General features: G+C 42.1%; 1 protein-coding gene across 1 annotated transcript in view; it reads right to left on the reverse strand.

Annotated features, from left to right (window-relative positions):
- Window positions 1–25,226, reverse strand: part of VEGFA (vascular endothelial growth factor A) — a 118,972-nt gene that overhangs the window by 28,265 nt on the left and 65,481 nt on the right. The window contains exon 10 of the transcript XR_006416311.1: window positions 7,771–12,209. The gene's annotated coding sequence lies outside the window, so the exon portion shown is untranslated. The remainder of the gene's footprint in view (window positions 1–7,770; window positions 12,210–25,226) is intronic.

Genomic DNA, 25,226 nt, shown 5'->3' on the forward strand with positions numbered 1-25,226 from the left:
TTTCTATTGTGCTTTAAGATTTCGTCATGAGATTAATTTTAAAGGCTGTAGACCACCTGGAATGATGTGTAGACATCAGAAAGGCAGAGTCAAATGTTTCATGTCAAATCAATAAACAAATACATTTTAAACAAAATGTGTGATTCAGACATCTGCACACACACTATGAAATGACAGGTTGAAGTGGTGCCTTTGGTGGGGGCTTGTTGACTTAAATTACCCCATTACTCATTATTAATATTGCAACACTCCAACAAATGAGCTGTACAGGTAGCCAACCATGGAAGTGCACAGGTGTGCACACAGCAACCTGAAAGAAAAAGAGGAGTTTGGGGAATAGTCAAGGACAGCCCACAAGACACTGCACGTACCACCCGCAAGTGAGCCAGAGAAGTTCAGAGGCCCGTTTAGCTGGGCTTTGATTTTGTGTTTTTTGAGGAGAATCAGGCAGACAGGGCATAGGGCATTTGTAACGTCCTTGGACTTCAGCAGCTCCTGTGAAATGGACAACACTCTCATATGTTTGCACCCCAAACTAATCCATCTGACCAGAAATCAAGAGGGGATTCTGCCAAATTCCTGGTCCTTTCCTTAGATTCTGAAGATCATGCTCTTGTTTGAGTTGAAGAGCCCATGTAAATTTGCACATAAGGATCCTGTTCTTCATGCAGGTACTGAACTCACCTAGACACCGTTTCCACATAAACCTAATCTGACATTACTGTTTATTTCCTTTTTTAAAAAAATGCTGATGTATCTTATTCCTATAACTTGAATCCCTTCATAAATAAATTGGAAAGTCTGCCTCTCTTCCTCCAGGAATACAGTGAGTCCATGTTTCCCAATCCAGAATAATTAATATGGTAGTGGCAGCTCCTGATTATCAATGATGGGACTATCATAGAAACACAGAATAGTAGAGTTGGAAGGGGCCATGAAGGCCATCGGGTCCAACCCCCTGCTGTTGAAGGACACCAATTTGCACCATCCCACTCAGACACCTGTCCAGTTTTGAATTGAATGTCTCTAGTGAGGGACAGCCCACCACCTCTCTAGGCAGCTGGTTCCACTGTCCTATTGCGCTGACAGCGAGGAAGCTTTTCCTGATGTCCAGCCTGAATCTGGGTTGTTGCCACTTGAATTGATTACTCTGCGTCCTACCCTCTGGCATCAGCAAGAAGTTTTTGACCTTCCCCTTTGTGACAGCTTTTGAGGTACTTATAGTGTCTATCCACCAGTTCCACCTTGCAAGACAGGTGGGAGTACATGCTCTCCTTGTGATGCCACCCAACTTGCCATGTACAAATTCATTTTAACATGGCCAGATAGAAATGCATGGTGTCTGCAGGGGATATAGTATAGTACTGATACACCTCTGGGAAATAATTCTGCTTTTAAGAAAGCAAAACTAATAGCAGTGTTACCCCCTTATCCACCTGCCTTAACTGTCCCATGTAAGCATGCCTGGGTTTTATGTTGTTTCTTCTTTTGGTCACACCACCATCAGAGGCACAATCAGTTCCAAGACGTACATGAGAGGACCTTCTCAAGGGCCACTCCCCTGCACAGGAATTCCCTACTGAAAGAGGCTGAGTTGTCTCCTCCTTTGCTACTTGCTGGCTTGCAAGATGAACATGCTTTTGTTCACGGAGACCTCTGGCATGTCCATTAGTCTGTTACGTACTGAACAGGGTTTGATTGTGTGCTGCCTATTTCATTCTAGTTGTGTTTTAAGGTGTTTTAATAGCTTAATGTGTCTCCATGTTTTCTTTTAATTAAGATTTTGTTTGTAATCGCATTTGATTGTTAGCCAGGCTGAGCTACATATGGGGTGGAAAGTTGGAAGCTACAGATCAGATGTGCCATGCTTTGAAAATGTATATATGAGTCTAAGGACCCATCCACACTATATGCTGGCTTCCCCCAAACCTGGTGTCCCTCACATATGTAGGACCATAACTCTCATCATTTCCAGTCAGAATGACCATCAGGAGTTGCAGTTCAACAAATCTGGAGAGTGCAAGCTAGAGGAAACCGCAGTGCACTTAAACCAATTTGGCACAAGTTTGTAGCAATTGTGGGATTAGGTCATTGTGTTAATTTCAAAATTAACCTGTTTCTACTTCTGTGCCATTCAACATGTGACCTATTATTTCATTTCTGTCCTCTGCTGGGAAACACAGCCTGAAAGTTTTAGCAACCCCATTCCTCAAAAGAAATAAAAATGCAATTTCCTAAAAATGAGTGTAATTGTGACTCCAGAGTAATTCATCTTTTCCTTATGTCTCAAAGGTCAGAATCACTTTCTGCTGTTCCCCCAGTTTCCAAGACCTTGGCTTCTTATTTGAAGAACTTGAAATCTCAACAACATGTACATTGTTTTGTTCATGTGAGAGAGTGCTGAAGGAACTCAACATATTCAAAGAGAGGGGCAAAGGTGAGAAGTAAAATCGTGGAGTACTACTTGCAATAATGTACACCTCTCTCAGATCTGTTCCCAGGCCTTACAAATATGCATGAACCAGCCAGGTTAAGTACCTCCATGTTTCGCTGATTTCAAAGAAGTAGTAGGTGTATGCTTAAACTTTCCCATTTGAATCAGGGAGGTTTAGAAGTGCTTATATTTAAGAGGATTGTGGTCCTTGGGCTCTTTTTTTTCCTGAATTCTGCTTATAATAGTCCTCGTATAGTTTAGTTTAGTTTAGTTTTACCTATTGTGGATTTCAGATGAATAGGTGCATGGATTATTGTGCAAGAGCAGCCTTTGTATTTTGAGAGTATCTTTAAAAAAGGTGTGTTCCTTTCCTTCAAAAAGGAAACTTCAAAAAGTTTCCTGCGCAACATTCTTCTGAAAATGACAAAGATCACTGAAGTGAACCTGGGCCTTCTGTAGGAGGCAACCAAGTGGGTGGTCCCATAGAGTGCCAAGAGATGCAGGTGCCAAATGACCCCCATCCTCGCACCAGGCAAGCATGAGAAACAGTAAAAAGGCGCACCCTGATCTACCATAAGGGAAAGTGCTGCATTGGTCAGGCCAGGCTGAGCTGCATGCTATTCTGAATCACAGTATTTCCCTAGACTGGAAGGAAATGAGTGAAACTAATCAGCTTACTAACTCTGGGGTGTTTACTGCCAGTGAGGGCATCAGGGCAGTTAGAGTCCTGCCTTCCCACTACCCCATGACCTTTATCAACTGTGTCCACACCATAATCTGATGGGTTCAGCTCACTGCCATTCATACCAGGAAAAATACTATGATTTAAAATGGCACACGGCTGAAGCTTGGTCTGGTCTGTGTAGAGTTTTGCTGTACCGTGTGTCAAGCCATGCTGGGCACATTTGCTGTCTGCAGCACAGCCAACAGCCAAGAACACCTGTTCCCACTGCTGGCAAGGAGGCAGAAATCTTGTGGACGGGGCAGGGAATAGACCAATGCCTACTTTCTCCTTAAACAAAATATGCCCAAATTCACCCACCCAAAAAACTTGTGCAGTGGTTGTTCAATTTTCTATTCCTTTTTAAAGAATGGGACTCATTTATTCCCTTTCTATTTTTGCATAATTGGGAGGGCACCAAGTGACTGACTAACCAGGATGAGGGGAAAATAGTAAGACAGAAAAGCAGCCAGGATTTGGGGGGTGGGGTGGGGTGGGGTGGGCGGGATCTTGTTCAGTGCCCTTATATTTTCCCTGTCCTTTAGAGTGGAAGGGATGCTATTTAACCTTGTTGCTTAGATAATTACTTTCCTTACTTGTAAGTAGAGATTCATACATAGGATTTTTGTAGAGTGCTACTACTCACTGCTGTTACTTCTGAAGAGTTATGAAGGGGAGTATTTATCAGAATGCTCAGTGAAAGACATGCATTTTCATTTCATTTTCATTTATTACACTTCTATAAAGTTCAATAGCCAAAGCTGTCTGGGTGATTTTAAAAGATTTATTTAAAACCTTAAAAATACAATATTGACCTAATATAAAAACCATTGACCTATAAGCAACCAATGCACTCATATTCAAGCAAGTTTAACAATGAACAGTAAGAAATCCAAGGAACCAATTAAAAATCCTTAACGGATTTTTAGTGGAAGGCCTTAATCTGGTGCTGAAGAGAGAACAACGTGGGTATCAGGTAGTTCTCATTTGAAAAATCATTCCAAAATTGAGGGGCCAACACTCTCACTGTTGTTCCAAGCTTCCCTGGGCTAATTTTGTGCAGACACTATGCAGATATTCAGACCAAATGTTATATTATTGATTGGCATTATAGGGAGAAGCCCCAAGAAGCCGTGGACTCACAGATTTCCTTCTCCCCTTCTGCACTGAGATTTTCAACTTTTGGTTCTGCTCTAGTGGCCAGTTTACCAATTTGTCTGAACATCCAAAGTATGGTTTGCACTTGCCAGGATCACAAACTGTGGTTTTTCATTAAAGCAACTTTTTTTTTCTTTACTTTCCTCAGTGTACTTACTGGAGCAACTAATATAGAAAGAGACATAGGGGCAAATGAATATTTTTGTATTATCTATAACAGTCTGATACAGAGTCCTATAATTGAGGACAGTCCTCAGTTTGAAGGGCTTTCAGAGGGCTTTTCTCTATTTTAAAATTAATTATGTTGCTATTATAGAGAAAGCTGCCAGTATAGAAGCAAAGAAAACCATTTCCACTTGCATGGTTTTATTAAATAAGAAAGAAGAGCTATAAACATAATCACACTGATATGAATTAAAACTTGCCCCAAGCTGTAAATAAGGCTATAGTGAATCCTCAACTTTTTATCATTCCAAAATAAAATAGACACCATTTTTTCTATAAAGAACTTATTAATTGATTCTCCCTCTCTGATTCCAATCACATTAATTACCTAATCAAAGCTATATTGCAAATCCTTACATACCAATCATCAGTTGTTGGATTAACTCAATGCTACCTATAGCATATTGTCATACAAGCAGGTGTCAGGAAGAAAATAATTATTTTCACATCATCAGTTGGGATAATATCTTTAACATATTCAGATAAAAATATCAGTGGGTCTAAAGCAAGGTCAACAACTACAGTATTCCTCATCATGTCATCTTCTACCATCCTATACAAAATTTAGTATGTGGGGGCCAGGCCAAAAAACATGGTATATATATGCTCCACAGCATCAGCTTCCTCAACACTTACCATTTAACTACTTATAGACTTCACTAACCCTAAATGGTGTTAAATAGCATCTATAGAGTAATTTATAAAAGTTCTCATTAAAATCCATATAGAGTGTACTCTCTGAGTTATATTCTATAATCCAGTCACAAACAAGTAATTTGCCTTCCTAAAGGCAATGAAATGAGGCAGGTGCATTTCAGGTGCAACCCTATGGCCTCTTGAGTTTATCATGGAGGGACAGGATTATCTGGAGTACAAGCTCCAGGGGCCTGCAACATTGGAGGTAGAACTTGGAAGTAGAAGCCCAAGGCCTGGCCTGGCCTGGCCTGCCCCCCCACCCCTACTCCCTGCAATTGTTGCCATGGAAAGAAGCACACCAGCTGCCTTTCTGAGAACACAACTGGACCTCAAACAGGCAGAAAAGGGGTATGCCAGAGGGGAGCAGGCTCGGACCAACAGCTGACAGAAACTCTTATTGGTACTCCAGCCTTCTTTCCCTGACAGCTGATGAAATACAAAGATGGCTGCAGTACCTTGCTTCATGCATTGGATACATATAGACTTCAAAGTTCAAAGGCTTAGATGCATCTACAAGTGGAAGGCACCAGATGTTGCTCAGTTATAGTAAGGACCTTAGTCAACAATATGTTCCTTGCTATATTACGGTTACTGGTAATTTTACAAAATTGAGTCAGAATACCCTTATGTATTTGTTATTGTTATTTGTTAGCCTGGCATCATTATTTGTTTTTCGGCGCCAGGCTAAGAACTTTTTATTCAAACAATATTTTAACAATGTTTAATATTTATACGTTTTAATTGTGCAGTTGGGGTGTTTCTGGGTTTTAACTGTATTTGTATTATATTTATTTATTTGTGTGAGCCATCCCGAGGCTATATAGCAAGGGGACAGCATACAAAAACTTTAAATAAATAAATGTACCTCATCTGATATTATTGCTTCAAAGCAAGAACATATCAACCCATATTTGGACATTAAATTAATCTACAGATATTGAAAAATTGAGTTTTTACATTCTGTTTCCTCATAATGCATTGATAATTGTTAATATGAAATATTTAACAAATTTCTGCACTGTATTTGTTCATACTTCTCTCTCAAATTCATATTATCTAACATGGTTTAAAGTTCAATTTGTACAGCTTAATTAATAGCAGTAAAAGATAAGGGTTCTAGGCTCTATTTATTCTTGCATAATTTCTAGCTTCTGGTTTATTATTTCAAGACCAATATTAATTTCTTGTAACAATTTATTTTGATGGCTTATGGTTTTAAGCCACCAAGTTAAGAATACTTTATATACCAACTTATTCCACTGGGGAATTTCTTGGTGGGATTGAATGTTTTAGCTATATAATCCTTTTCTCTCTTTCCTAAACTAATACCTATCTGATTTATATGAATTGATTTTATATCCTGATACCTGACCAAAGTTTTTAAGCAAATCCAAAACCTCCCCCAACATCTTTGTAGGATCCTGTAATATCACTGAAGTATTATCTGCATATAAATAAGTTCTATAGAATTCATTTCAAAACTTCCTTTTTTGTCTTTGCCCAAATAATTTCAATAAGCAGTTCTACTGATAATGCAAAAAGGAGGGGATTGTCACCTGATTTAACCACGGTCTATATTTGACAACCATGGGCTGTCCAGTGCAAGTATAATTAAGATAAAGATGCATCAGAAGTTAAAACTGGGCCTCTGGCAAGAGCATCCACACAGCAAACTTAGCAAGGTACACATGGGACACCTGGTCCATCTGCTACACGGTGATGAGATGAGATGAACTGTATTTCTATTTAAACAATAATGTCTGAATTTTCAACTATCCATATATTTAACATATGCAAATAAATGCCTCTCTTCTATCCTCTTTTTGGGTGATTTACAGGTGTCCATCAAGAGACATGTCAAAGAGTGCCTCAGAGCAGAGAGAACATTTGTACATCACCTTAAAAAGATGAGAAATAAGGACACCATTTGCACAATATTTGCATACTAATTTCTTTGTATAAATGTAAAGATAGGAATAACATCTATAATTTAAATAGAAATGCAATGCTTTTTACCACAGTGAGACCTGGTGACCTATGTTCCTGCTCAGAAAACATCACAGTTCCTGCACACCCTTCTTAAGCTTCTTTGACTTTCAAATAAACTTGGACTGGATCATCTTTCAAATACACAGCTGTCCTCTGTAGAACACAGCACCTGGCCGTCCTACCTGTGGAATTCATCGCTACAGGAAGTAGTGATGGACATGAAATTACCTTTTAAAAGGGCCTGGGCAAATTTCATGGAGGAGGCAACTATCAATGGTTATTAGCCTTGCTGGCTATGTGCTACCTCCATTATGGGATGCCTGCATGCACCAGCTGCTAAGGAGCTTAGGCAGGCAGAGCTCTTGCACCCATCTTGCATGAAGGATCCTGTGGGCAGCTGGTTTGCCATCATGTGAACAGAGTGCTGGACTAGATGGACCCTTGATCCAATCCAACATGGCTTTATTTATGATAAGTACCTAAAGCAACCTGATGTGCATGAAGGACAGAACCAGGAGAAGAGAATAAGGAGAGCAAAGAGTTTTACCTGGAGCCCCACTGATTCCCTGTAGTAATAGAGAAGATGCAGAAGTGGAATTGTATCAGTTCTACTTAAAGGCAGAGGTATAGTAGAGGCAGGATGTCATTGCGGGCATAAGAAGTCAAAAGGGAAAGCACAGTTTGTTGTCTCTAAGTTCAGTCTTTCTGACTATATTTGCAGTGAATGCTGGAAATATGGGGTCCCAGTTGTAGATGCCATCTTGGTTTGCAGCATTGCAGGAATTCTGTTATTCTCTGGCACATGGCAGCTACCAGTTTTTTTGTGGTGGCCATCATTTGTAAATTTTTAAACTTACAATGCCATGGAATGCTGGAACTTCAGGGGAACTAAAATGGAGACCACAAAAACCACAGTTGCTGAGGGCCCCAACATTGGTGGGTTCCAGTAGGTGGCTTTGAACCTCAGAAGCTGCCTGAGTATGCTGAGTGGTAAAATCAATGTTGCCTGCTCTCCCTTTAACTTTCTTCTTCAAAACCCACTGCTTTCTTAGCTGCTTTAATAAGAAATTGACCAAATGAGAAGAGAAGTCTCAGATAGTTCTTGAAAGCATGACTGTGGGCAAGGGTGGTTGGATAGAAGTTTCCATGGCAGCAGAATACATTTTCTTCTTTTGTATTCTACTCCACCTTTTCAAAATTTGTAAAGCTCCATACTCTGGAAGGGTGCTCATCTCAGATCTCACCAAAGATAGATGGAAAAGATGTGTTCCAAAACATGGGAGGGAACCTGCAATAAGAACCACAAGCAATTGTTCTTCCTGTCACCTCTCATCTCCTTCACATGCAAAACTGTGCTTGCAGCCAGGATAGTGCAATCCTATCCACATCTGTCGCTATGCAGTAGTGTGTTGTTTATGCAAATCCATGTGACTTACTCCAATGTAAGTGTGTATAGCAGTGATGTTGAACCTCTTAAGACTAAGGGTCAAGCTCAAGTTTAGAGAAGCTCTCAGAGGGAGTATGTTTATGAATGGTGGGAGGTAGAGCTGAAGACAAAAGAAGTAGGGCCAAAATGCCAACAACATAAGCATTTTTTAAAGCTTAAAACTTATATTGTCAGTTACTAAACATTAAGAGAGACTTTTCAACCATTAGAGCATGGGAGGAAGGAGTGTGGGGAAAGGACTGAAAAAGGCTGGGAGATACCAAGAGAAAGTGGCCATGGGAAGGGTGCTTGGCCACCTAAGTAGGGGCAACTGGGACCACATGTGGGACAGATGTGGTCTACTGGCCTGAAGTACAGCATTCACACTATGTAGGATTGCAGCTTTAGTCTGATTTTTAGTACAAAGAATCAAACTAAACTTAAAACCAAGGCAAGACTTCCAAGTCTTGGATTCTAACCCCAAATATCCTTAACATCTGTTAGCAATGGTACTAACTGTGGAGACATTTCTTGATGTAAGTATTCAAGGATGGTATTATATCATCTTTCAGAAAATGAGCACATGTGGGATGCCACAACTTAAGATGTTCAGTAAACTCATCCTTGAATGAAGGATGGGGAAGAATTGCAGAAGAGGGAAAGTGCTTCAGAGATGCTCAGATGTTACTGCTGACTCATCCTAGTCAGCACATTTAATAGCATCTCTGTGGTAGGTTAGGAAAAAGTACATGTCTGTGCTTCTTCAAGGTAATATGTAAGCATAGCAAAGGGAGTTGTAGCCTAGTACACCTGGAGGGCACCAGGTTGGGGAATGCTGGTCTAATGCATTATATTTATAGCATATGCAATCACATGATTACCTGTGCACAGAGGGAGCACTGAAGCAAGTTGTATGTTGCACCAGCTTCCAAAGCTGCATCTGAATTTAGCCTTCGCTGTGCGCACTAGGGCACTGTGGCCTAATATTATGAATACCAGGGCTGCCAAATAGGGTTTTATTAATAGTGTGAGAGGTGTTTATTGCTCAGCAACAGTCACTAACTCGGATGTAATGGATATTACATGCCAAGGTCTGAGATCTTTGTTGTTATGGAGTCAGCGCTTTCATTTTAATACTTTGTTCAGCTCTCAGGAGGAGCAATGCCTGGGCTTTTTGGAGCAAAGTTTGAAGCCAGTGTCTGTCGTTATCTTTACTCCATGTACAAGAAAGAGGTCCAGGCAGACAGGTGATCTTGTTTCCTCTTCCCTCTCAGCCATCTTTCCATGCAGCGAGTAGGTTTTTAAAAACAAAACACCAAAAATACAAAACCCTTTGTTGGTGGATTGTAACTGGAGGGACCCCACCACAGCTTCATTCTCCAAGGGTTCTCCAAGAAGCACAGTTGTGGCCTGGAGCCCTGCAGTTATGGCTCCTTTAGCAAGCATGCTAACTTTCAGTGAACAGCCCGTGTCCACCCACACATGGAATTCGACAGTGTCGCCTGCCAATAGTGCAAGTCCAAATAGGACTGCAGTGAAATGGCCAATCATCTGCCACTTACGATGCTGCCATGCGATCTGCCGTGCCAGCTCATGTTGCTCAGATGAGAAGGGGTTGAATATTTTTCTCCGTTCCATGAGGTTCTTTCAGTCCCCCACCCCACACCCATGCTACATTTGCCAGCAGAGGGTCACCCCCATTCATTCCTGATTTCCTCCACTCAGCAAACTTGGGGGTTAGGATTGTTCTGTAATGTAGAGGTTCACACAGAATTTATTTTCACTCAGTTCTGTAGTCAGAAATTTGCCTTTAATGTCGCTGAGGGAAACAAAGCAGGGATACCAGTAGTCATTAAAAAAAACATATATGCATAGTTATTAAATGATTGGGGGGTGGGCATTAAATTACATTTTATTAAAATTTAAGTGCCAAATGCTTGTCAATCATTGAAGTACCCCTGTACTCACTAAGAATCCTGTAAGCGCAAGGCAGAATTACTTCTTTCTGAGGAACTCATAAGGAGTAAGAAATTTGTATTTTCATTTTTAAAGATAAAAGCTGAGAATGACAGGAAGAAGCCTGAGGTCAGTCCCCACCCTATACTTATAGCTTTGTATCCACATGGACTTTATATTAATCCAAATTGTCCTCCCCCTCTCCCGGCATTCAAAAATATACCTCATCTATGGGGGAAGCATTTATGGTAAGAGGGAGGTACAGCTTCAGGCACCCAATAGTATTTCCTTTGGGGTTTTCACTGTGGTCAGAGTTGGGTGGGATTGTGAGAGCATCTCTTAGTCATCATTTCTGGAAGCAATGAATGAGGATGGGGGTGGGACAGAATTCTTGGGTCTATAGTACACTCTGTTTTAGTAACACCAGAACCAGCCATGTAAACCTCATTTTCTGGAAGTGAGAGGCTCCCTCCATCCTTGGACTTAAACTTTCAACACAGAAAGTTTCCTCCCTTGCTTCAGAGGAAGCGGCAACAAGACTAATGGGCTTCATCTCACACCGCAGAGCCTGCTGTGGCCCTTTACTATGCAATCAAGTAACTGCCAAGTGTCTATTTTACTCAAGAAAGACATTTCCTTTCTGGGTAACGTTTTGAAAACTACCAAAGAATAATTGTATTTATACCATATGTGATTCAGCTTTCATTTCAGGGAAGCAATCATACACACTCTGAAGTAAGCATGTATAGGATTGCACCCTTGGAGTAGCAGTACTTGGAAATGTTGAGTCTTTATTTCCCTTACAGTCAAGCTACATGTTTCTTCTTGACCCTTCAGGTATTCTTCATTGCTGACAGAATATTCAAAGCTTGCATGTAGCAAAAGACACAAGAAGATCTAACATGAAGCCTGAGAGTACATACCATTAAATTCAGAGAAGAGGCATAGAATTGTACTGCATATGTCTTAGAAGCAATGCAGAAATTGTTTCTTAAATCACATAGGATGACCCACTGGCACATCATCAGTGTTATGGGCTGAAATGGAGCTTCCCTCCATCATTGCTAGGATTCATAAAGCCACAGTTACTTACTGTATTATACTCCAAAACTGCAAAAAGAAAAGAAAAAAAAGAATCTGTTAAAGCATGGGTGGCCAAACCAGGGCAAGGGAACTGCATGCGGCTCTTTGGGTTTATTTTGCAGCTCGCCACTCCCCACCAGCAGTGCTCATGGGTGCCCACTTGTTCCTTGCTGCCTCCCTCCACCACCCATGGGCGGGCGCCCACTTGCAGCTATCAAACATCTGACATTTACCATATGTGGCTCTTTCATTCAGCAAGTCCGGCCTCCCCTGGGTAAGAAGAACCTGAGAACAATTACTGTTGTTGAACCTACCTTCTCTCCTTTACAAATTAAATCTGCAATCCAGTAACTATTTACCTCAGAGTGGATCCTGTTGAACTCAATGGGGTGTGCCGCTGAGTAGACATATATACAATTGCATATTAAATTGTGTTTCCCAATGACACCATTGACATATTTTATGGTAGATATGCTGATGTCCCTGCAAATCAACAGTGTTGTATATAGATGGACAAAAATCTGTAAAAGATACAATATATAGAATATTTGGTGTAGTCCACAATAAAAAAATCAGTGATAGATTTATTACATAATTCATATCCTGGGATGACAGATCCTGATAGGTTTATTAATTCGCTGGCTACTTAATGCAACAACACTGAATGCAGGGGCAGCTGAGAAAATAAGAAATGTATATTAAATCAATTGCTTCTATCAAGTTGCAGAATTGATGGTGCAGAATTAACTAAATTTGTAATTTATAGGCTAATTTGTATTACATACCTTGGAGTGCTTTGCTAAACCTATCCTGAATTTGGTCTTCCTTGGTTACATTGCCCATAATAGTACTTCTATATTTATCATCATTATTTTACTTCTGTATCATTATGTTATCATATTTGTTTTCAATCAATCAAGTTTTGACAGACTGACATATCTGACCATATGCTTACAGGGAAAGGAACATAAGAATGCAAGAACATATCACTGAAAATATTCTGTAGTCTTATGACAGTATCAGCACCTATCATCTAAAGAAATGATGGGCAACTTGGTGCCCTCCAGATTTTTGGACTACAGCTGTTATGATCACTGATAATTGGCCATGCTTACCATGCAGGCTTACTTGTCACGTTGTGTGAACACAGACACAGGCTCAGTCTAGCGAGCTCTGACAGAGCTGGGAAACACTGCTAGGGTTGGGGTTGCAACTGACTATCTCCGCTTGGCTTTTCACTGGAGAGGTGGGATGAAGGAGTAGAAGCAAGTCCCCAGGTTTGGGTGGTGTATAAGTGCATTTACTCACTTAGCCAGTACTGAGGAGAGTTGCTCCCCCAGATTTGCATCAGCCAAATCTACCTTCACCCTCATCCCCACTGTTATCTCCAAGCCCAGCTCTATCCTGAAGCTTCATGAGTTACATGCAGAATTTCTGCTAGCCAAATGAGCTCTGTGGACTGGAGGTTACCCAGCCCCGGGCTAACATTATTCAGTCATGCCCTCAATGTCTCTTTACAGTCTCATAAACATTGGCTATTCCCTTTGCTCTAGTGGAGAAACTGAAATGCCTGTTCTGGCATATTAGACTTCTAAGTTGTAAGTCTGCACCTGCTGGCTTTGTTATTATAACAATAAGGTAAATTCTGTGTAAGCTGTTTCTGTACTGGATTAATTGTATCCCCCCTTTATGTTGTCTTTCAGTTTCAAATTTACCTTTACCTGGACTAAATGTTGGCTCAGTTCTCATTTGAATATATATTACTATATATATAGGCCATATACATATACACACACACACAAACACAGGCCTAAGACCCAGCTTGCTGTTACAGGTTCACTAGCAGTTTCACTTCCCAGTCATGTCTGTTCTCAAGTTAGCCAGTGTAACCAGTATGTACCAGCAAACCTGGCTTCCAGCATGAAGCTTTGGTGACCAAGGTCTTGCATGAGAAGGTTTCTGCTTTGTTTCATCCCACTACAATCAAGCTAAGGCAATGCTGGTTTATCAATATTGACTGACAGACAGAGCAAGTGAGCACTATCACAGACCAATTTAAGGCAACTCACATACATTGTCCATTTGTATGTTGCCTACCATTGGATACAAGTGTGAGAATTGATTGTATGTAGGAACTGCTGGATTTATGAATCTCAGTCTTGCTGAGATTTTTTTAGAGCAGCCCTTTTCATCCCATTTCCACATAAGCTGGGCATTTACATATTTTTTGAAAAAATTATTGACTAGTGAAGCTTAGGGAAATTGAAGTCCAAAATATGGGGAGGAGGGGTGTTACCAGGAGAGTGAAGACTGCTTTAAACTATCCTGCTGCTACTGTTGATATAAAATGCAGCTACCAAACCATTCAATTATGTACATGGAATTCAGATGAAGGAGAAAAGTGAGTCAGAAGGGGTCTCCTGGGCCATATAGTCTGATCCCCGCATCCAGCTGGCTCCTCTCATGTAATCATGTATCATCTCATCCTTTGCCTCATACAGCAAAATGTCTTGGCTCACTGATGATCTGAAATGCAGCTTTAAACTACAAAAAGCTTTAATTCTACCATATAGTTCATTTGAAGTACCTTCCATATGGAAATCTGTGATATTTAAACCAGTTCTAATAAGCACAACTGTAGGGAAACATCTCCCACAAGTGTTATTAATATAATCTACAACCTCAGAATAAAATCACCTATAATCCAATTCATCCACTTTATATTACCCTAATAGGTTTAATTAGCCTCCAACTCTGCTCTGGTCAAGCTCATCTCCCTTTCAAAGGAAGTATTTAAAGGCAGACTGGACAAGGTTCAAGTAGTTCTATCCTACATCTTGTATGACAGAAGAAGCTGAGCTAGGTGGTCTCGTCCAACTCTATGATTCAATGAAGCCTAAGAAAATTATGGTTATGATACCTCAAGCTGTCTTCCAACAGGAATTAAAACATACAACACATTAATGGTATTTTTAAAGGCTGAAGCATCACAGGAATTGTCAGGAGGCAGAGGAAGGTCTTAATTTGATGCCAAAAAGATGACAGTGTTAGTGCCAAGTAGATCTCATTATGGAGAACACCACTTAATTATACACACACACATACACACACCTTCTCTCCTGTCTGTGTAATCCAAACCTTAACTGAAAGAGGGCCTGAGATGGTAATGGTATGAGTAGGCTCATACTAGGAGATGAACTGCATCATGTCTTGTGGTGTGAAGTTCTATAGGTTAAAAACAGTAACCTAAATTGGACTTGGAAAATGTACAGGAATTCAATGCAGGTGGGCCAGAAATAACATTATATGCCCAGACCTTTCCTACCGTCAGTTTGGCCGCTGTGTTTTAAACAAGCTGCAATTTTCATATCCTCTTGAAAGGAAGCCCCACACAGAGTACATTTCAACAACCTAACCTGGAGGTTACCAGGGCAGGTTATCCCTGTCTGGGCAGAGGCATAGCTAAGTCACCAGCTGAAGCCAGTAGGCTGTCCTCCATGACACTGAGTCTCATGTGATAATGACGACTTCAAGAGAAGCAATGTTCCTTCAGACAGGATGCAGCCCCATATATAATGAGCTGAACATCCTCCATCTAGTCAGAAGAACCACCCATGTAGATTATGCTAAGTCAGCAAAGAGAAGTCCTGAATCTTTAACAGTTAAATGAGCTATTTTTCATAATTACCATTTTCTTAAAAAGCCCCCCCCAAAAATCAGGGGAAATCCGTACCATTTCCCCTTCGATATTCCAGTATGTCCCAATCATAGTGTTACTCCAGGGAAAATGGCAGCTGCCATTTTTTGTGAGGGTTGCCTTTCTTTTTCAATTCACCACCTAATATTCTTGAGAGTACAATGAACCTAGTTCGAATATAGCCATGCAGCAAACCATGCAAAGGTAACAGAGACATAGGAAGTTACCTCATAATAACTCAAACTATTGGTTCCATATTGCTCAATAATGTGGCTTTCCAACATTTTCAGACAGGGAGTCTTTTTAGCCATATCTGGACATGGCAAGGATTGAACCTGGAAACTTTTCCATGCAAAATATGTGGTCCACTACTTGGCTATGTCCCCTGCCCATCTCCCATGCTTATATGGTGCAGAAATCCATACAAATGGTTCTGCTGGCACAGACATAAAAACATGTACATCCTGGATCCTTGGAAATAATGGGAGATTGTGTTGTTAAGGAAGCAAAAACAGGTCGTAAATGCCCACATTTACATACCAGTCCGCTCCTACTTGGACATCAACCTCAACTCTCAGTGATCATAATGAAGGAGAGGGCCTATGGGGAGGAATTACCTTTGGTAGTAGAAAAGGGGAAAAATTAAACATTAAGCACTGTAGGGTCAATGGGCCATGACAGCTGTGCTGGTGAGGCAAAATTTAGCTACTCTAAAGCCAGGATGGATGTAAATTTCATTTGGGGCTCAACACTATTGAGCTGACCACCTGCCAGCTGTGTTTGTGGTACTGAATTTAGCTTTCATTTCTTTTCTTTCATGACTCAAATCTTTAACAGGCAGGCAAACACAACAAGCTCTTACTTTTCCATGCTGGAAACACCTGTACCTATTGAATTTGGCCAGTTCAGGTGCTAGAGAATTTCTTTAGTTCATTATTACTTTTAGAATTAGACCAAAATCCACAAATTTATTCATAAACAGGATGGAAAGAAGGTGAGTTTCAATAAGGGAAAAAATGGAATGTGAGGGACAGCAGCACTGATTTGTCCAGCTCTAATGAATGGCCAACAAATATGCTGTTTCGGTTCGCTAACAACAAATAAAGCTGAGAGCTGGAGTGTTCCAGCAAACCCAAGCTGGCAATTTCTGGTTCCAATCTCTGGCAGTTTCACCACAGGAAAACATTTCATAACTGCACAGGGCTGGAGTGCTTTATGCACATTTCAGGCTGAAGAGAGTTGCTTGTTTTTACAGGCCGCTTCTGAGGCACTTATACCCTGTAGCTTTCCTCTTTATCAATTGTCAGAATCCTGGAATCTCAGTTTGAGAAGAGGGAATAAAACTCGGGTTGGTGGGAAAGACCAAGCGTCCAGACCATCTTGGCTTTATTGTTTTACCCCAAGGTTCCCGCGGTACACTCACGATAATGCATGCCTGCATTACTGGGCAGGCAGAGATGAACTCTGCTGCAAAGCTTCAATACCATTACAGGGCATTTATAGGTACACAGGTGCAGGGCAGTTGATGACAGAATGCAGATTACAATAAGATTCTGAGGTCACCACATACAGAATAGATAAAGAAATGTCAGTCAATCACACTGTAACAATGAGATTACAATATTTATAAATGTCTGTATTGACACTTTAGTTGAGTAACTTGAACCCATCTCCAGGTCTGCTCAGACATGCAAATTCAAGCTACTAGAAACTATTCATGATAAGCTCAGACCCTTATCTCGACTCTAAACATTCTGCATGATCAGGGCACATGAAGCCCTCTGGGCTATCAAAAGATTATTGTAAACTGAATTCCAACAATGACTATTTACAATGGATATTTGGGCTAAAATGGCCTGTCTGCTGTAGCCTACAGCTAAAGGTGAGAGAAAGGAGCGGGGGGGGGGGGTGCCATTTTTTAAACAGTGACAGCTTGGTTTTGAGAAGGAAGACAGGATTTGATCCCACAATGCAAAGGCACACAGGAGTAATGCTTTTCAGGCAGGATTTGTCCAAATTTTCCCAACACTATTCATCACCACTACCTTTATTTCCTGAGCTCATCCCTCTGCTTCTTCTCCCCTCTCAGCAGCAGCAGTGCCAGACAAAATACTGGGGAAGGGCACAAAAAAGCAAACTGCCATTGCGGGGTAGGCGAGGTTTGTCCCTTGTCTCAGATTCCAAATGCTTCCCCTAAATACTCCCACCCTAGTCATACTTTCTCAGAAGACACTCCTACTGGTTATTTTAATGCAGTTAAATGTTACATAAGCATATGTGATGATGTGGCCCAACACATGACCTGTGGGCCACATGTGGCCCACAAGGCCTTGTTGCGTGGCCCTCTTGCTGCTTGGATTTCCCCTGCTCCCCTGCCTGGTCCAGGTCCCAGCGATGGCATGGGCATGATGGCAGCGAGCTCTTGCAAGGCTCAGGAAGAGAGCAGGCCAGGCCGGCGGCCTCCTGAGAGCTCTCCCATCATCCTCCACGTCACTCTCAGGAGCTGAGTACCTTTGCACTTGTCAGCTGGAGCGGGCAAGGCATGCTGGGGAGAGTTCATCAGCTCAAGTACAGGACGCTCAACACACCAATTCCAAAAAGGAAGAAGAGGCTGTGGGGGGGGGGGGGGGGTCACATGGGAAGGTTTCAGGACAGGAGAAACAGGGAAGGAAGGGGTCCCCCCCCAAAAAAGGAACAGTCATTGTGTTTGTCCTGTGGCTGGAGAAGGAGCTGATTGTGATCTCTGCAGAGAGCACAGGCCACAAAGCATTTAGTTAGACCTAAAATCATCTTAAAATGAATTCTCCCTCGTTTAATGGTTAATTCAATGTATTAAGTATGTATATTAAATTAAATAAATATATTGCTGACACTTTTAACTTAGGTTGTGTGTTGGTTGTATATGGTTGCTTTGTTTTTTTGTTTTTGTTTTTTGGGTTTTTTGTGAGTTTTGTTTTGTTTTTTGTAAGCTGTCCAGAGACTTTTAGTATTGGGACAACGTATAAAAACTTTAAATAAATAAATATGGAAATATAATTCACTGTGTGGCTCATGTGGCCCTTGAGGTACATAAAGTTGGACTGCCTGGATATATGAGATTGCTTAGGATATGTTCAGTGTCGGTAAGAGAAAATCACTCTGTGCCTTTTCCATTAAATTGCTACAGGGCCAACAATGGGAAAGGAGACCGAGGGGAAGCAAGTTACTTATCTCCCAAGGGGGTCGCTTGCTGTCTCTCATATGTTTCTTCCTGAGCCATTTTTCTACTCAGAGATAAATGGACCATTAGACACAAAGGACATTTCTCTCCTGTCACCCTGTCCTTTCAGCCATTTCCTGACAACCCCATATGAGGCCTTTGGAATTTGGAAATTAGTGTGCAACTATGGACTGTCAGGTTCACAACAGTACTTAGAATTACCATGGCAGATTTCACATCTCTCCTCTGCAACCTTTGAAAAGAAGTCCCATTGAGCTCAGTGGACCTTACTTTTGAGTAAAAAACTATATGGGCTCCGACTATGGACATTGGCAAAAAGATTGTTCCTTAAATCAAGCAACAGTAACTTGATATTAACAAAGGATATACACTCACACCTTACACAAAAGTGTAAGATGAGCAAAATCACCTACCGTTTTGCTTTCTTCCTCCTGTTTGTATATCTTATCATGGAATCCTACCTCACATTTGAGGAATGTGAGCTAGGATTTATTACCACATAACGCTAAAGGGAAGAGTGAATGAGGGAATTCCTGACAGAGAGATTACTGAAGGAGCAAACACAGATAAATCTAATAAGAAAAAAAAACAGAAAACATGGAAGACATCTTTTAAAAATAAAGTCATTGTGTCACATAAACAGGTTGCTAACATGGTAACAATTAAAAAGGAGGCATAGAGGTGAGAAGAACAAGTCATTGGGATCCATTCCAGATTACTAGTCCAGGCTTGTAGAAACTGTGTTAAGAAAGCTGGCACACAGAATGAATGGAGACTGGCAAGCAATGCTGAGAGAGTTGAAAAGGACTCTTAGGAGGAAGGAAAAAGTTGACCAGTAATTGTAAGGATTAGAATAGAAATGTGCTTTTGTAGATATTAGTGAAAGTGCCATCCAACAGTTGCCTTGTGGTTTGCGCTGAGTTTTGCAATGCATTTTGAGCAACATTATGTAATAAATTAACAGAAAGTTCTTGGTCTAGCAGGCAGTATTACTAAATTCATGTGCCGTAAAAATGTACAATAAATCAGTTTGCCTTGAAACTGTCAGATGAATGAGAGATTCTTCTGTTGACTGTGTTTTGGCTGCTGGAGGTTAGGTTCTTGGAACTTAAGACTGTGTGACATTGAGTAAAAGAATCAAGTTTAAAAGTTAAGAGTACAATCCTATGACTGTCTACTCAGAAATAGGCCCTATAATGTTCAGAGGTGTGTGTCTATAGAACTGAAACTTCACCCAGCAATCTTGTAGACACTTCTTTCTGAATAAGCCCATGGAATTCTATGGGATTTAGTGTCTAACAAGCATAGATAGGATTGCACTGCAGGTGCTAAAAGTATACCAGATGTCCAAAACTCTCTCCAAATGATCATACAGGTTTGCATGGATAACACAAATTAAACTATTGTATTAGGATTTTTCAACATATCTCAGTACAGGCAACTGGATAAGATAAGAGCCAGTATGGTGTGATGGACAGACTGGGGATCTGGGAGCTCCAGGTTCTAGTCCTTGCTCCACCAAGGACCTCCCTGGATAACTCTGGACCAGTCACAGACACTCAGCCTAACCTACCTCACAGGGTTGGTGTGAGGAAAATTGAGGAGGATTGTATAAGATGCTTTGAATTTCTGGAAAGGAAAAAGTGGATATAGATATAATACATTAATATGAATTCTGGGGTCCCATTCTATCCATACCATTCTAATATAACAATAGCAGTAGTTTAATAATAATGTATTAAAATAAAAGCCACATGTGACTAATTTCATCAGGATTAAGCATTAAAAGTCCTGAGAGGATTAAAAAGTTTCATCTGGCACTGGGAAGAAAACTTTTGCCAGGCAAACCTTTCTTGAGAGACTATTCCAAAGCCGAGGGTCTAGTTAATTGTTCTAGATCAGTTTGTCCCAACCTGTCATCCTTCTGAAGTTTTGAGTTTTAAGACCCAGTATTCTTACCACTGGTCATGCAGGGAAGGTCTGAACACATTTTGAAGTCCAAAATATCTGGAGGACAGCAGGCTGAGCAAGGTTAGTTGCCCAATAAGGATGGTCTAATTTCTAGAGTTCAGCAACAACAGCCTTCTCAAGTACTTTGCCCAGGAAGGGAATGTTAGGAACTGGTTGATAAATGTTGGCATTTTCTGGGTCCAAGCAAGACTTTTTCAGGAGCTGCCTCTAAGCTGTCTCCTTCAAGGCAGCTGGGATAATCCCCTCTTACCACCTGGACTCAGCAGTCAGTTCCTCCTTCCTCCATCTTATGAGAGGGACAAAAGCTATCCATAAAGAATCATCCATAAACCACAGAACATTTTTTTTTAACACCACTATGAAAAAAAAGATCCTTCCATTAGAGTTTGTGACAGGTCCACTCCAAGAAACAAAAGCAATTTGGGAAATATCAATGCAGGAGCTGGTACAAGGTGTCTGAGAGTGTGTGAGCAGCCAACCTGTCTCAGAAATGTGGGGCGGGGGCTGGTCCTGTGCATTTATAGGATTGCAAATGTACAAATCTGGGTGTGTCTCTACTGGATTTAGGATACTGGCTGCCACTCGAGTTAACAAGCTCTGTGTAGTTGCATGGGGGATCTGCCTTCAGAACTGAGAGCACTTCCCTTGCAGAAAATTAAGCCTGGCACATGCCCTTTTGTGGCTCCTTCTGGCAGACAGCGTCCTAAGAGTCAGCACCATAGCCAAGTGTCTGGCCAAGCCACACATCTTGAAGTGACTGGCAGCGTGTCGTGCAGTTCCTGGTGGCGGCACCTGCTCGGGGGTGGCCCTAGCACTTGACTGCAAGCCCATCAGCTTTTTTGGGCTGGTGTTGCCTGACAGGAGGAAGGCAATTAAGCTTCACCTGCACCATCTTCTATGTAGACCAGCACCAGAGGATGGCGGGATCACAGGTGGTACCATGGCCAAGCACTGAGCCAAACCCCTGACCCTGGAGTGGCTGGTGGGGCATCCTCCTGGGCATGCGCACCCCAGTGGAGACCTGCTACAGCAAGAGAGGTTCCCTTCATTTCCAAGAGGGGGTAGCTGCAGCTGCTCACTCAGCCATTCTGTTCCTCCTTGCAGCAGTCCAGCCAAGGCAGGTTGCATGGAGGGCAGGTCCACGTGGGACCAAGGGTAGATGGCAGCCCGTGTCCGCAGTGTCGCAGTGCTGCACTGGCAGTGCCAATCCTGGGCCTGAGGACTGCATGGGCTCCTTGGCTTTCCGCCAGTTTGGGGGTACAGACAGCCCATGGCTAGTGCCAGAACCACAAGAGGTAAAGGCTCCTTCACTTTCCCAACTGACTCAGCAGTGTGAATTAGCCCATGTTTAAGGCCAGAGGCATAGGCTCCTTGGTTTTCTCAGCCAACTGAGAGACTTATTTAGATAGCTTGTGCCTTAATGCAGCACGAAGAGGCAATCTGCAGAAATTAGAGATGAAGGGTGACCGTTTAGAAAAAGAGAAAATGCTCAACAGAAAGAAAAAGGAAAAAGAACTTCCTGAGGCACCACAAAAGGCCATCAAAGAACTGAGTGAATGGGTGGTAACTCATCCCACATATACCAAACACCAGGTGCTTTCAGCTATGAAATCTCAACAAAAAGCTCCGTTCAGGCACAGAGCCCATATGTGTGATGCACAGAGACCACCAAGAAGAACCACGATGCCACATTCAACTAATCAGGGACACCATGGTAAAGTGTGGAAACCATAGAGTAGACCGTTGTTTCTTATAATGGCTTCTGCAAACCAAACATACAGTGCTGAAATAGCAGAACAGGGTTCAGATGACACAACAGACCATTCTGCGCAAGAAACCACCAAGGTTTGTCATATCATGCAAACCTGTGCATGGTCAGAACTTTGAAAGGTGCTAAGTGACTTACTGGTTGTGTCCAGCAGCTTGAGTGCAAACCCTAAGTGAGAACACAGTGTCCCCTCATCTATAAAATAAAGAAAGCCAAGCCCTCCTGAAATTCTTAAATGGCTACTGTTCCTTCCCAGTTTTGGGCACATTTCCTTTTTTTTCTCATCTGCCTTGTGAATGACTGAATAGAAATAGTCAGCCTGAAATAGATGCCCAGGACTATGCATGCTGCAGAAAGACCAGGACTTGGGCAGAAGCCCCAGCCATGCCAGGACAACTTTCTGGAATCTTTCAGATACCAGTGGCCGCTGCAACGGGCCACTCCAGCCTAAACAAATGGAACCATTGCCGATTCATTGAATCTGTGGATTCAGTTTCTGGGGTAAAACAAATTACAGTGGTAGCTTGACTCATGAACTTAATCCGTTCTAGGACTCTGGTTGTGACCCGAATTGGTCATGAGCCAAGTTAAATTTCCCCATAAGGTTCAGTGTAAATAAGGTTAATCCGCTCTCTAGCCATTTTTTAAATCAGAAAAACGTGAAGCAAAGTGACTATGAACAAAAAAGATCGCGGCCATCTCCCCCTCCCCACCCTGAGCACAAGTGCGGCCATCTCCCTACTCAGAGGGGCTGGGGAGATGGCCAAGATTGCACCTGTCTTTCCTGCACGAAAGCAACTGTGATCATGGCCATCTCCCCACTTGGGTGGCGGGGGGGGGGGGGGGGGGGGGGGGGCTTCGGGGTCCCCCCCCTGGGGGGAGTGGGGGCCCCACGGCAAAATCCCCCCCCCCCCCGGGGGGGGGGGGGGGAGGGCCAAAATTGCCCCTTTTTTTCCTGCACGAAAGCAACTGGGATCATGGCCCTCCCCCCCCTTGGGGGGGGGGGGGGGGGGGGAGATGGCTGCGATCTCGGTCGCCACCCAGTGTGGAGTTCGCGACCCACATCAAAATTTTCATGAAATTTTTGTTTGCGACCTGATTTGGTCATGAACCAAGGCATTCGTGAGCTGAGGTACCACTGTACAAACAACATCTCTACATGTCATTTTGCTTTTTAAGGTGAGGTCTCTCAGATGTTGGTAGATTGCAATTTCTACCAGCCATGACCAGTATAGCCATACCATAAATCCCCTCCTCAAAAAAAAAAAAAAAAAAAAAAAAAGCTAACAAGTGCCTATTGTAACATGGCTGATACATTTCCGGATGGTCTTCAAAGACAGCATCCAAGTGATTTAACTTGGTTTTAACCTAAATACAGATCCAGATAAAGGATGTTGATAATTCCTGGCAGCCCCTAATCATCCCTGCTGATATTAGATACTCCAGGAAAATAATGGTGTAATGATCAAATTCTCTCTTCCCAAGCTATACTAATTGCTGATTCTGGCACGGCATATGAGGACTTTGCAGAAGCATTGTTCACATGCTGCTCCAGCCTGTCAGAGATATCAATGATGCCGAATGGAAAGTTGGAGCACCACAAAATAAAAACTGTCTGCCTGATCTATTTCGATAATCCACAATGCAGTCTTTAAGTTGTAGTATTTAGGGGGACTAATACAAAGTTATTCATTATAGATATCCCACTTTCTTCCTTTCAAGGAACTCAAGAAACTTACGTAATTCCCCTCCTCCTCTCAATCTTATCCTCACAGCAATAAGCCTGTGAGGTTGGTTGTGGCTAAGAGTCTGTGACTGATCCAAAGTCATCTAGTGAGCTCCATGGCTGAGTGGGAAAAAGAACCGGATCTCCTGAGTCCCAGCCCTGCACTCTTAACCACTGCACCACACTGGTTCTCCAAATGAAAACAGTGAAGGAAGATGTAATTTGAAGATCTCTTGTCTCATTCCCTACAATTGCAGTATGGAAAGTAGGGGAAAGAAGAAGAGGCATGGGAGGATGGCGCTCTCAGCCATTCATGTATGGAAATTCCATGGCATACAACTCCAGTTGAAAACGGTTGTATCCAAGGAAGAGCTCTCCTTCAGGAAGGCTGTTCTAAGGCAAAGCCTATCAGGTGGTAATATGTTAACATAGTTTGCCAGATCAAACATCATAATCATAATCCTAAAGTAACATCATACTACACATCCTGGAGGCATGGTAAGAGGGGCACCTGAGCTTCATGTGGGCATATTGACATAAGAGAGTGTGGAAGTCTGAGGATTTAGAAATGACAGATGAGCAGTGCAGGGGGACAGCATTCGGGGAACAGGTGGAAGAGATGAGAGCAGACTTGGTTTCCTCTTCAGATGAACTGACAGCATAAGCAAAGGGAAGGCATTGTTTTGGCCTGTACACATCGGGATGGAGAATATGTGGCTTTCCACACTGTACTGACTACAATTTCCTTCAGCTCCTGCTAGCTCCATCAGTCCCTGCTGCAGTCAAACACCATTTAGAGGGCCATAGTCTGCCCAGCCCTGGTATGGGTAATCTGTAATCCTGTGATAATGCCTGGCTCATACATTTGTCTGAGGCCTGTGAATTAATGAGAGACTTTAGAATAGACACCTTGCTGTCAGAACTGAGCTCCTTGATTGTTAGAATCATAGTCAGAAGCATGTTGCTATTCTACCACCGGATAAATGGCTTGAAGGGAGTGGTTTTTATGAGGTAAAATGACGGCTCCTCCTATAAGGCATCACAATGGTTTAAGAAAAATTAAAAGCCACATTTCTAGCCCTGCTACTCAATAGAAGTATAATTATAAGCATTTCCAGTATAAAAAGGCAGAGTTTCTTAGCCACACGCCTGTTAA

The sequence above is a fragment of the Varanus komodoensis genome, unplaced genomic scaffold, assembly GCF_004798865.1.
Source record: "Varanus komodoensis strain SLA01 unplaced genomic scaffold, ASM479886v1 scaffold1, whole genome shotgun sequence".
NCBI lineage: Eukaryota > Metazoa > Chordata > Lepidosauria > Squamata > Varanidae > Varanus > Varanus komodoensis.